The sequence below is a fragment of the Carassius auratus genome, chromosome 41, assembly GCF_003368295.1.
Source record: "Carassius auratus strain Wakin chromosome 41, ASM336829v1, whole genome shotgun sequence".
NCBI classification, from domain to species: Eukaryota; Metazoa; Chordata; class Actinopteri; order Cypriniformes; family Cyprinidae; genus Carassius; species Carassius auratus.
The window spans coordinates 26715126-26728412 of NC_039283.1; the positions used below are offsets into that span (position 1 = coordinate 26715126).

At 36.3% G+C, this 13287-nt stretch overlaps 1 long non-coding RNA gene and 1 pseudogene across 1 annotated transcript; both read left to right on the forward strand.

Annotated features, from left to right (window-relative positions):
- LOC113059465 (palmitoyltransferase ZDHHC3-like) lies at nt 1–12726 on the forward strand (annotated as a pseudogene).
- Nucleotides 1607–3529, forward strand: LOC113059467 (uncharacterized). The gene is made up of 2 exons (XR_003278093.1): nt 1607–2008; nt 3398–3529. It is a non-coding gene; the product is annotated as an uncharacterized LOC113059467 (long non-coding RNA).
- Nucleotides 12727–13287: the final 561 nt, after the last annotated feature.

The following is a 13287-nucleotide window of genomic DNA, read 5'->3' on the forward strand; positions in this document are numbered from 1 at the left end:
AGTTTCTCCAGTGGAGGGAGGAGCTGCCACGGCACAAAAATGCAGCATTTCACCAGCCCTCGACTAATAATCGGGTAAACCACAATTTTTGTTAAAACACTGATGTCGAACATGCTCCCCTGTTAGCGTGGTCCATGCATGATCGGATCTTCTCGGCCTTGAGTGGGCGAGCAAACGCGAGGAGCTCCAGCGTCGCCAAATACGTGAGTATCGCTATGGCCAGGTAGCGCAGGTTTCTGTAAACAGCTGGATTACTGAATTCAGTGTTATTCAATCAAAATCGCTGTTTTGCTATATACATTCTATTTCATACGATTTAATAATATGATAAAAAGTGCGCTATGTGTTGTTGATGTTATATGGATGGTAATTTTCGCCACTGTGTTATTATTATGTCCTGTTTTTGATTCTTTGACTTTATAAACTAGACTTTGGGCTGTTTGGTGAAGTTGATTTTCTTTACATATTTTGAAACGCATAATGCAACTGCTAAATAATGTCAGGCACACTTGAACAATGCATGCTTGTCTCGTTATTGACCCGAGTAGATCGGAATGTCATCAGTAGGCATACAAGTTGGATGTATTGATCTGTGGACCATAAAGGGAGGTAAAAAAAAACACTGGAACTACAATGTGTCCTCTTGTGACATTGTTGGTTCTGCTTTAGTGACTTTATCTGTCAGACTGCAGCTTCCATACTGCTGTGTCCACTAAATATGACCTTCTGGGTCTCCTAAAGCAGTGCTTCTCAACATTCAAGACCTCCCCAGTTAAGTCAAATACAGGGTTTTTAATGATAAAATTGCATAATAATTTAAAATTATCGTTACTCACAAATAAATTTAGAGCTTGGCCTAGCTATATTATAAAAATGCCCATAACCTTTTAATATTTTATGAATTCCCTTGACTTTTACAGGTCTAGAAGTCAATATTTTTTTATTACCTTGTATATCCAATAAGTAAAATTTGGAAGTTTTCTAATGCTCCTTGTTTGAGATCCACTGTCTAAACAAATCTATACTCACCATCTTGTTTTGTGTGGTTTGTGAACTAAAAAAAAAAAATTATTTCAGTGATGAAAAAAGGTAGATTTATCCATCTTTGTCTCTTTTTTTCCATTGCCACCGACAGGATGGCATCTCCGTGGTAGGATGAGAAGTCCAGTGCCACGTTTCAGGGACGTCGAGAGGCAGGCCAGTGGCCTGGAGCCCGCACACTGTCTTCCTCCCTGTCATGAGCGACAGAACAACATGTGGTTCATCAGAGATGCCTGCGGCATCGTTTGTGCGATCATCACCTGGCTTCTCGTCGTCTTTGCCGAGGTTGTTGTGTTGTTCGTCATGCTGATTCCTTCAAAGAGCCTTACCTACAGCCTGTTGAACGGCACCCTCTTCAACAGCCTGGCCTTCCTCGCCTTGGCGTCTCATTTCAGAGCCATGTGCACCGACCCGGTAAGTTTTTACTCCAATAATAAATGCTTTCAGGGTGCCCGGTGGGTAGAGGAGACAATTTCCCCCATTATAAGGGGATTCTGCAGGTATATGAGGGGAATTATAATGCTTATAAACTGAATTTAAATAATACAGGGTCCCCGCGGGTCCTTAAAAAGTCTTGAAATGTCTTAAATACAATTTTCGATTTTTAAGGTCTGAAAATGTCTTGAATCCTGGAATTTTCCATATGAATGTCTTAAATTTCATGTGGGATCTTAAATTTCATGTCCGACTCGTCATTTTTATTTATTTTTTCAACCGCAATTTGACCAGCGTAACATTTGGGGGCAGCACTTCGTGGGTGCAACCTGCATCATTCCATAGGTGACATACGAGTAAGTGATTGATGAACGCGTTGCGTTGATGGTTCGCCACCACGGCAGTTTGCGAAATCGCAAGCATGGGCAAAGACGATAAAGCTGTGGACAAGACCACGATTGTCAGGTCTCGCTATCTTGGTTCTCAGTTTTTGAGCCCCTCAACGGCAGAAGACTTGCTGTAGCACTTTAAGGTAAGACTCTAAAAGTATCATTTAAAATTATTTGAATATGTTAAAATGCTTCATGTGTTTTTGTTATTTCCTAATGAATATTTGGGACAATATATCGATGCGTCACAATTCTTGGATTGATTTAAATTTTTCCGAATGCATTGTGAATTGATTCCGAGCTTAGTTTTTGCAGATGGCGCTCTAGGCTAGTTTTTAACCGAACACTCAAATGCTCACGACGAAGAGCGCTCGTGCGTTCTGCTGAGTCTGATTATGTAATTGATATATTGCTTTTATGACGCGAGATTAATGTAAATGCCCCACTGCAAACACCCTTGTACTTCGCTTCAACCTTTTCGAACTTTATTAATTATTTTATAGTAGGTTCAAGTGGTGTGTGTTACGCATATAAATCATGCAGTGGCATCTGCTGTTAAAAACTAAACTAAGAATTGATTCGAGAGAGAATCGCGATGCATTCAGAAAAATTGGAATCGATCCAGAATAATTTCTTGATTCAAAATGCATCGATATATTGTCCCAGCCAATCAGTTAAAAAAATGTTGTGTGTGGGTGACATCTAGGCATAGGACTACTTCATTATGGATGGAAGGCAGTGCTGTAAATAACATTATTATATAAAGCATTCAATATGCATTATGCTTCTTGCATTTTTTTTATGTGAAAAGTAAAATTGAATTGAATCAAATAATGTAGCCCAGTTCATAGTTAGACTCCAAATATCTGTTTTGTGCTTCTCAATTTTAGGTTAACAACGTTGACACTGAACCCTATCACATAGGCCCAATTTGTGAGCATTCACTATTATGGCTTAACTTGTTTCTCAAACATTTTTTCTTTCAAATCAAGGACCACTTAGCCAATAAAAAAAAAAAAAAAAACTTGACATATTTGGCTTAATGATCATCCCTAATGCATGTAAAAATGTAGGCCATTTTAGTCTTCTGAAACCATGGCTAACTTCACCTGCTAATAATGTGCATGATTAGAAAACAAGTCATGAGAAGTGAATTGGAAATGTTCAAAGGTGTCACAGTCCATGTCAGTCATTTTGGTTGATGACTTTTGCTCACAGACCCTCCTTGGTAATCTGGCATACCTCCATTGGTCCCCAGACCACAGTTTGAGAATCACTACTTTAGACAAACCATCTAATCTAGTGTTCCTGCAGCTCAACTGGTAGAGCACTGATCTAGCAAGCAAGCAAGTTTGGGGGTTCAATTCCCCGGGAACACATGATATGTAAAAATGTATAGCCTGAATGCACTGTAAATCGCTTTGGATAAAAGCGTCTGCTAAATGCATAAATTTAATTTGAGTGAACATGAATGAAAATGTTATCATTCTTGAGGTGGACTTTGTTTTGATTTTATTTTTTTATAATTTCAGGAGGGCACCAAGGAACTTAATTTAAGGAACATGCTTTCTGTGTCAATGGATGGACCCACAGTAAATTGGAAAGTCATGGATCTCCTACAACTGAAACATGCAATAAATTTCTGATCCTGATCTTTCCTACAATTGTCTGTCATTCATTAGGTCTATGCATAGATTATTGAATGTGCTTGCATTTATCTGTGTCTGAAATGACATAGAAAACACTAATCAGACCCTGAACAACATTTTCTTGGGGGAGAACCCCCAAACCCAGCTCAAGGCTATTAGGCAGCAACATTTAACCATAATTTAGATCAAGTATGATGAAATGGGCTTTTGTAATGTCCTGGGGCTGTCTTCCATGTCTTTTTCAAACTGCTATGAGGGGCCAGAATTTAGAAATTACCTGAAGTACCTTAAAGGCTGATAGTTTATACATAGTCAACCATGTCAGGGTTGTAAGGTCAATCAGCACTTGGTATAAAAGTTTTCGCGCCCCTTTGACCTGTCTTGAGCGTGGTTGTGATGAGTTGTGCCACACTAATGCTTCGCCACATCAATCTGTGTTGTTGGACTGAACATTTCCCTTTTTTTTTTGTTTAGATAAAGTCTTAAATTTTCCTTTTAGAGGACTTAAAAAGGTCTTAAAAGTCATTAAATTTGCTGTTAAAAAATGTGAAGATACCCTGTAATACCTTACTGTATCTCACTAAGAATAATAATAATAATAATAATATATTTGAATAATATATATTTAATGATAATTATATTTGTTGCATCTATAATTATCTATATAAAATTGATAATAATAATATGTTCATTAGACATATTCTGTGTTAGTTTATTGCATGTTAACTATTAACATTAATCATGTTGAAGATTCAGTTAAGTCGCACAATTTGTAATTAATAACTGATGTTATCATTTCCCCCAGAGCTCACAGTCAAGATAAAATCTTGTAATTTAGCTTCTAGCAACACCATTAATGTTTACTATTAACCAGTTACCTAGATATAAAATAGACATTCATTTGAATTCAGTAGGTACCGAAACTTATGCAAAAAATATTGAGCATAAATGTCATCCCTGTAGCTGTTTTACCCCTAGTCTACCCTAAATCTTCATCAGGGTGTCATAAATGCTTCCCATAATACTATTAAAATGTTGCTGAAGTTGCTTGATGCTTTCTTAGGGAGCCGTGCCAAAGGGAAACGCCACTAAGGAGTACATCGAGAGCCTGCAGCTGAAGCCTGGCCAGGTGGTTTACAAATGTCCCAAATGCTGCAGTATCAAGCCGGATAGAGCTCACCACTGCAGGTGAGAGAGGAGCATGTGGAGACGTAGATGCGTAACAGGAGCTGCACTATTCATCATGCTCATATTAACGTCCATGGTTTTTTTGTTTCGTTTTTTTGCTGCATTAAAAGAATTTTAGATGCATTTAAAAGAGTTGGACAAAATAATGTGAACACCTGGGAAATCAGCCATATTTCATTATTAAAGATTTTTACCACCATTCGAAATTGAAAACAGCTTCCGATACAGATTCATACAACTTCTGAACAGTCTCCATTGGAAAGTCTTCGTCTGTCAATGTTGAAGGAATCTGCTCATCCATCTGCTTGCAGTGGTCCTGCAGTGTTCAAGTCAGGTGATTGAGCTTGCCAGGGTAGATGTTGAAGTTTGTCTTGCCGTTCCAACTTTTCAGGTTTTATGATCATGACACCATATTTTAGCAATTTAGCGATTGCAGCTCTTACATGGATGCTGGCTTTGTGAAATTCTCTTTAGTTGGTTTTGTGGAAACCGGATGTTCAAGGTGAATCCTGCGGTTTGCTGTCATTTTGTGGCAGTTGTTCTGTGTTTTTAGGACAAATGATATTAACTATTATAATCACACTATTTTGTCCAACCCCAGGGCATGAAGCTGAATATATATATATATATACACAGTACAGACCAAAAGTTTGAACACACCTTCTCATTCAAAGTGTTTTTTTATTTATTTTCATGACTATGAAAATTGTAGATTCACACTGAAGGCATCAAAGCTATGAATTAACACATGTGGAATAATATATGGAATTATATACATAACAAGAAAGTGTGAAACAACTGAAAATATGTCATATTGTAGGTTCTTCAAAGTAGCCACCTTTTGCTTTGATTACTGCTTTGCACACTCTTGACATTCTCTTGATGAGCTTCAAGAGCTAGTCACCTGAAATGGTCTTCCAACAGTCTTGAAGGAGTTCCCCGAGAGATGCTTAGCACTTGTTGGCCCTTTTGCCTTCTGTCTGCGGTCCAGCTCACCCCTAAACCATCTCGATTGGGTTCAGGTCCGGTGACTGTGGAGGCCAGGTCATCTGGCGCAGCACCCCATCACTCTCCTTCTTGGTCAAATAGCCCTCGATGCCTTCATTGTGACTCTACAATTTTCATAATCATGAAAATAAAGAAAACTCTTTGAATGAGAAGGTGTGTCCAAACTTTTGGTCTGTACTGTATATACGGTATATAAAAAACATATCTTCAGACCATTGTTTTGATAACTGTCTTTCATTTTAAGTGTTAAGGTGACTTTTTCATCTCTTTCTTTTCTCCACTCCCCTTTTCAAACTCATTTTAGTGTTTGTAAGCGCTGTATACGGAAGATGGATCATCATTGCCCTTGGGTAAACAATTGTGTGGGGGAAAATAACCAGAAGTACTTTGTGCTTTTCACAGTAAGTATTAAAAAAAATCTCATTGTGTGCAGTTCTAACAATACCACAAACACAGTTGTTTGCCACATTTTACAAGTGTTGCATTTTAATGCAACTAGTTCTGGACTTGCTGATAAAAGTCCAGTCCTTTCCCTCTGAATTTGAAAGTATCATTAATAAAATTCATTCTGGTTATTTGAAATCGACACTGATAAACATCTAATGTTGGTGCTGGTGTGTTTTTCAGATGTACATTTTCCTGATCTCTCTGCATTCCTTGGTCATGGTGGTCTTTCATTTTCTCTACTGCTTTGAAGATGACTGGACAAGTAAGTAAGAAAAGCAAGTTATTGTTAGCAAGACTGATAACTTGACCCCAGTGACCTCTAGGTGTCAGGTCAGATCATGGCAAGCATGCAATTTAGAACTTAATCTACTGGAAAAAGCATTCCAACCTTTGCAAATACAGATACAGTACTTCTTAAAGTCACAGTTCACCCAAAAATGTAAATGTTCGTTCCAAACTTATATTTATTTCCAGTTCGTTCTAATGAATACACTGATAACAATGTAAATAACTTTTTTTAATCTCTAAAAAGCATGCTAAAGCACTATGAAAGTATCATAAAAATAGACCATTGTCTGTGTGAATGTGGAAGTTGATGTGTGTGAGAACAGAAAATTGCTGCTGTGCACTTTTTTATGATTGACAAACAGTAGTATGTACAGTAAATGTAATATAATGTCCGTTTTATTTGTACAAATAGTGGACCGGTAATGAAGAAGGGGAAGCGATATATAATCAAATGTTGTGAGCTGGATTCAAACACACATTGTTCAGATGCGTGCCACAGTCTGATTTTTTTAGTTTTTCAACCTGTGTTTGCTGCTGGCGTGCTTTTGGGAGGTTATTTAAAAGAGAAAGGGAATTAATTTTATCATCATAACCATTCAAAAGTAAATAGTTTTAGTCACTCTCAAGTTGTTTCAAACCTGTATGGGTTTCTGTCTTCTGCCGAACACAAAAGAAGATATTTTTAATAATGTTGGTTACCAAACAGTTGACGGTAGCTGTTGACTTCCATAGTATTTGTTTCCCATACTATAGAAGTCAAGTCAGTGGGTACTGCCAACTGTTTGAGTGTATTTTTGACCAAATAAATGCAGTCTTGCTGAGTACGAGACTTCTTTCATAAACAAAAAAATAATAATAATCTTACTGACCCCAAAATTTTGAACTGTAGCAATAGCAAAAAAAACCTTACCAATGGAGTTTTCAAACAGGTCACTGGTATATTGCTAACCAAGCTTGGTTTAACAGTCTAGCCTCTTAACCCATGTGCCAAGCCTGTTATGTTTCAATTTGCACATGCAGATACAGAAGTGTTGCTAGAGATTCATACCCACAAACCCTCTTAACCCTTTAATTTTCTAATTCTACCCAGACAGAATGAGAACGAGTCTGGGATTTTACAGTTGTGTTAATATATTGTCTAGCTGTATGTGTGTTAAGGCTGTATGTGTTCCCTCTCCTCTCCTGACCCCAGAGTGCAGTACCTTCTCCCCTCCAGCCACTGTCATCCTCCTCATCCTCCTGTGCTTTGAGGGCCTCCTCTTCCTCATCTTCACCTCTGTGATGTTTGGCACCCAGATCCATTCCATCTGCACAGATGAGACGGTAAGAGATTGCTTCTTTTCAGCAGATGGGCGAACGTGGCGGAGGTAGTGCTTGTGGTCTGATAGGCGTTTGTTAGTTTAAGGGTTAATGCGTGTGGACAGTTTTACCAAAAATGCTACTGTGCTTGAAGTGAAATGTTACACATATGCAACAAGTATAAAATCATGGTGTATTGAATAATAGTACACTAGTAGCATACATCCACACTGCTTATTTGGCACATACATTGTTTACTTATTATTAGAATATCCTGTACATGATTATACATGATATTGACACTTGAAATGTGATTCCAAATGATCCAGTGCTTTGGACAACATACTTGCATAACACATAGTCTGTTTTCTTCTAACAACTGACCTGAAAAACACAATCCACACATATTCCTGGCCTATAAAATCAGATATTGATTTAAAACGTATTCTGAGGTGTATGCTATTTGATTCTCTTTGTTGGACTTTGTTGGACTTTTCAACGTCAATAATAACGAGAAATGTTTCTTGAGCACCAAATCTGCATATTAGAAGGATTTCTGAAGGATGTGACACAGAAGACTGGATAATGATGATGACAATTCAGCTTTGCATCACAGGAATAAATAAATTTTTATATATATATTGAAAGCTGTAATAATATTTCACAATATTACTGTTATATTGTATTTTTGATCAAATAAATGAAACCTTGGTGAGTCTTTAAAAAAGTGACATCTTACTGACACCAGATATTTAATGGTAGTGCATAATGTGTTCAGTATGACAATTCAATGCATTCATTTTGAAAAAGTAATAAGTATGTTTTTTGTTAATGTATATGTAAAAAAAACCTGGTAAAAATATAATGTAAATAAGGCATGCAACCTGTCATCCTAAAATGCAGTGCACACAATTTGACCAGTTTTCCTAGTGTGATAAATAAACCTGAAATAAATCTTTCTTTCTTGAATCTTTCTTTGTTTGGAATATTGAGAGTCTAGTTATTTTTACATAATAAGAATATATAATACATTATGCTTCACAATCTTTTTATAAAAATAAGTTGGCAGTATTCAGTAATATATCAACCTAATCATAGTGGCATCACTATGAAAATCACACTATATCAACTTTTCTAAGATAAAACAAAAATATGGTGAAAGTTCTGTGTTTATGGAATGGGTCAGTTGTTCTTTTCCTCTTTTGTTTTGACATATTCACACACTCTGAAGTCTCGGTTATCTCTTGTTTTTAGGGCATAGAGCAGTTGAAAAAGGAAGAGAGAAGATGGGCTAAAAAACAAAATGGATGAACATGAAGGCGGTATTCGGACACCCCTTCTCGATAGCATGGTTTAGCCCGTTTTCCACCCCCGACCACGGGAAAGCTGACCCCTACCAGTATGTGGTCTGAGCTCAGGAAGCTTTAAGCTAGAGACTCGAGTGCACTTGGACTGACCTTATAAAACAGCGTCTTTTAATTTGTTTGTAACCCCGACTTGAGCAGAGCATTTACCAGTGAGACGATATCACCTTCCTCTTCTTTTTTTTTCAGAGAACAAATCATTGCATATCCAATTATCCTTGCCTCTATTTATTTCAATTAAGAACAGAAAGCCGATCCTTTATCATGTCATAATCTCAAGCATCTCTGCCTAGCTACACCGAAATGAAGATGAATGTTGCGCAGATAATAGAAGCCAATTTATGCTAATATAATCACTATTGTAATCCTGCCAGACTGTCCACAATGATAACCTACTTTCTGAAGGTGCTTTTAAATATTCTGTTAATTCTCTATACCTAGCTACAGTATAGTACTCCAGCCCTTTCCTGGTTAACGATCTAAGAGCACTGACAACCATTCTCTAAAATGGTTTATTATGCAGATCAAATTTATTATACAGATTTGGGGTCGTTTATACCAAGGACCATAACTGTAATGATAACTAGAAATCATTCTAATTCTATGAAAATAGTGAAGTCCATACCACACCGAGGAACAATCTCATTGGAATCACTCTCAGAACTAATTGGTCCAGCTCATGAATTATTGAAAACATTGACAGCCAATCGGAATCCACCAGTCTTTAAAGAGATCAAACATTTATAAGCACTTCTTAAAAACAGATCCATCATTATAATTCTAGTTATCCTTATATGTATCATTCTTGGTGTGAACAGGCCTTAAAATTATTGACTTTAGCTGTATAAAAAGTAGTATATAAACAATATAGGATGCTTAAAGGTGCTGTAGGGAACTTTTGTAAAAAAATTTATTTTACATATTTATTAAACCTGTCATTATGTCCTGACAGTAGAATATGAGACAGATAATCTGTGAAAAAAAATCAAGCACCTCTGGCTCCTCCCAGTGGTCCTATTGCCATTTGCAGAAAGTCATGCGCTCCCGGTAAAAAACAACAAATCAGAGCTGCCGTCCGTAACTTTGTTTGTGTTCAAAATGTAGAAAAATGTATATAATAAGCGAGTACACCATGAATCCATTTTCCAAACCGTGTTTTTAGCTTGTCCTGAATCACTAGGGTGCACCTATAATAAGTGTTTATATATATTATTTTAGATTGCTTCGGGGATACCGCGGCGGAGTAACCCAGTACCTTTGTGATTCTTCATAGACATAAACAGAGAGAAGTAGTTCCGGCTACGATGTTCTTCCGCAAGACGCAAGCAGTTCTGTTTATTAACCGCTAGAGCATCAAAAGTTCCCTACCGCAGCTTTAACAGGGGTATAAATATGTTCTGACAAAACTTGGATTCAAGTGATTCTATACTAAACAATGCATTCATAATCTGGTTTGATTATTTTATTTTTAAATATGGTAATTAACAGAAATGTAGCTAAAGGGACCGTTCATACTGTAAATGAATACTGACTAAGCAATACACTCGCTTTTACATCGACAAGTATTGCACAACAGAATTAATCTATTATTAAATTCCATAATCAGTCAGATAATAATTCTATTGAAATGATAAAGACTTTATAAATGTAAAACAAAAAAAAGTGTTTTGAGATATTATGGGTACATTTGCTGTTATACATACGATTTTGAGTGATAACAGTACTTATGTTACTCATCAGATTTACTTGTATTTTTATTTTTTTAAGAGCTGATTCACCCGGTATGTTTCCATAAACCTGGTTTGCAGAAATGTTTAAGAAAGGAACAGGCTTAAGAAATGTGTGTGTTCTCCTCAACTTAATTGATTCGCCATTGTTTTGGTTAATTGCATTTTACATTTTATTAATGTACATTTTTGTTATGATGAACGGATGATATGTGCTTGAACTTTAAATGTGTATGAAGAAGACAATCATTCTGTTCTTCTCTGACAGATGGTAAATTAAAAACATGAACACTCTGTCATTTGTGTGTGACAATGTGTTAAAGTATCCGACAGTGGATTAACGTCTAAAAGAAGGATGACATGAAAACGAGCATCTGAAAAACCATTCACATTGCAAAATCACTGTTGTAATCTCTTAAGAGATCCAAAATGTGTGCAATTTTGCTCTGCCTCTATCTTCCTGTCAACTTCCTGTCTGTCTTTAACACTAACCTAGTTTCCCTTTTATGTTGTTTTATGAGTAGTTCCTTTGCTCATAAATATCTAATCTCTGTTTTTTGGGGAATTAAAATGTATGAAAAAGCAACTAATTATATTTAGAATTAAATTAGGCTGATGTCCCTGTATGATTGGTCTGAGATGGAGGTAAGCTTTGATTGCTAACGGTATAAAGACATATTCGTTCATTCAACACAATGCATGCTGTTTAAAATAGTCTGTTTTTTATTTTCCTTTTGAAACCACATTTGGAATGCGAAGGCATGCTGCATGCTCCGTGTGTTTTTAATTTGAGCAATAAAGTGAAAGTCGCACCATTTCTTCCAGTTGGGTTATTTCATATTAAAGATTAAACACTAGCAGCACGCAGGTGCATGATTAAAATGAATCGCTTTCCATGCCTTATTTACCATAGTAACCATTTGCTTTCATTTTCAGTTCAATCAGTGGAATTTAATTTCTTTCTCGCTTTTTTTTTTTTGGCAATATGGGTGTTGTTTTCTATCTATTTATGGATTATATTATTTCATATCTCTTTCAAGAATCACAGAGGTGTTTTTTTTTTCTTTTTTTCAGGGCATTGAAAAGTTGAAGCGAGAAGACCCTACATGGGAGAAGACTACATCCTGGGAAGCTATGAAGTTTGCGTTCGGAGGGCCTCTTCTATGACCTGGTTTAGCCCTTTTACAGATCTCTCCTGCCAGAAAGATACTTCAGATCCTGTTCCCATGTTCCCACAGGGAGAGATCATTGAGGAAGATGTGATTGAGATTCCTTTGGAACCTCATTAGATCAAAATGGTTAAACTCTTGAGATTCAAATGCATATTTCCTGCCTTGGACTTGCAAAGAGACTACTGTGGACATTTGATTAATAATAATAATACAGTGCCTTGAAGCAGTTTTTAAAACCAAAAATACATCTTGTTCTTCTAAAGAGAAACTTATATCCTATCTATATATACACACACACACACACACACACACACACAGTATATGATGTATCCCAAATTCCTGAAATTGAAACACACTCTGAAATGGCAGCAAAGCAATAAATATACAAATTTAGGTGCAGGATTTGACAATAAAAACATATGGTGCTCATTTGTATACCTGTTGAGCCTTTCCAATAATTAGCAAAAATGCTTTTAAGACTTACTATACCATACCAGGATTTGAGTGATATATCACAATTGTATTGTTCTATGACATGCCTTTCATTTTATTGTATTTATGACCTTTTAAAATATTCTCTTACTGTGCTTCTTTCCATTACAGGCTTCATTATTGTTCTTTGTTGTGTTCTTTTCTTTCCATTACCTTGTGTTTCCCATGGCTGCACAACTCCATTTTAAGCTTCTTCAAATAAATGTGCTTTTTTGTTGTTGTCTGAATCAAAGTGTATGGCTGCATGTGGGCTCCCACATAATACCAGGTCAACTTTGAAATATGATTTCTGAGTAAAATATATAATAATGTCCTGCTGTGCTAAACAAATACTACTTTTGTGATTGGGTTTTCTCTAAAATAGAATCCAGGTCAGTGGTTTGACACACAATAGACATTTAATAAGCAAAATATTTACCCACTCACTAACAGTGTGTGCATCCCATTAACTACTTTATTCTAACTGAAGTGTGAAATCAGGTTTTACTTTGGAAGGCATGGAATTGAAAAAGGATATCTCCAAGAAAGATAAGAGGTGAAACAAAACATTTTTTTTTTTTTGAGATTCACAACTGTATTTGGTCAAGTATCAAGCAAAAATATATATCATAAACATTTCATGTCATAGTAATAAACAATAATATAAACTCATTTATTATAAACTTGCATATTCCCTTGATGGCTAAATTTTGCAGTAACTTGCATGATTGATGCAAGATATAGAACAAGTCCAGTGCATGACTATAGGCTCAAAGTTACATACATTTCAAGGCTTTGCATTATGTAAC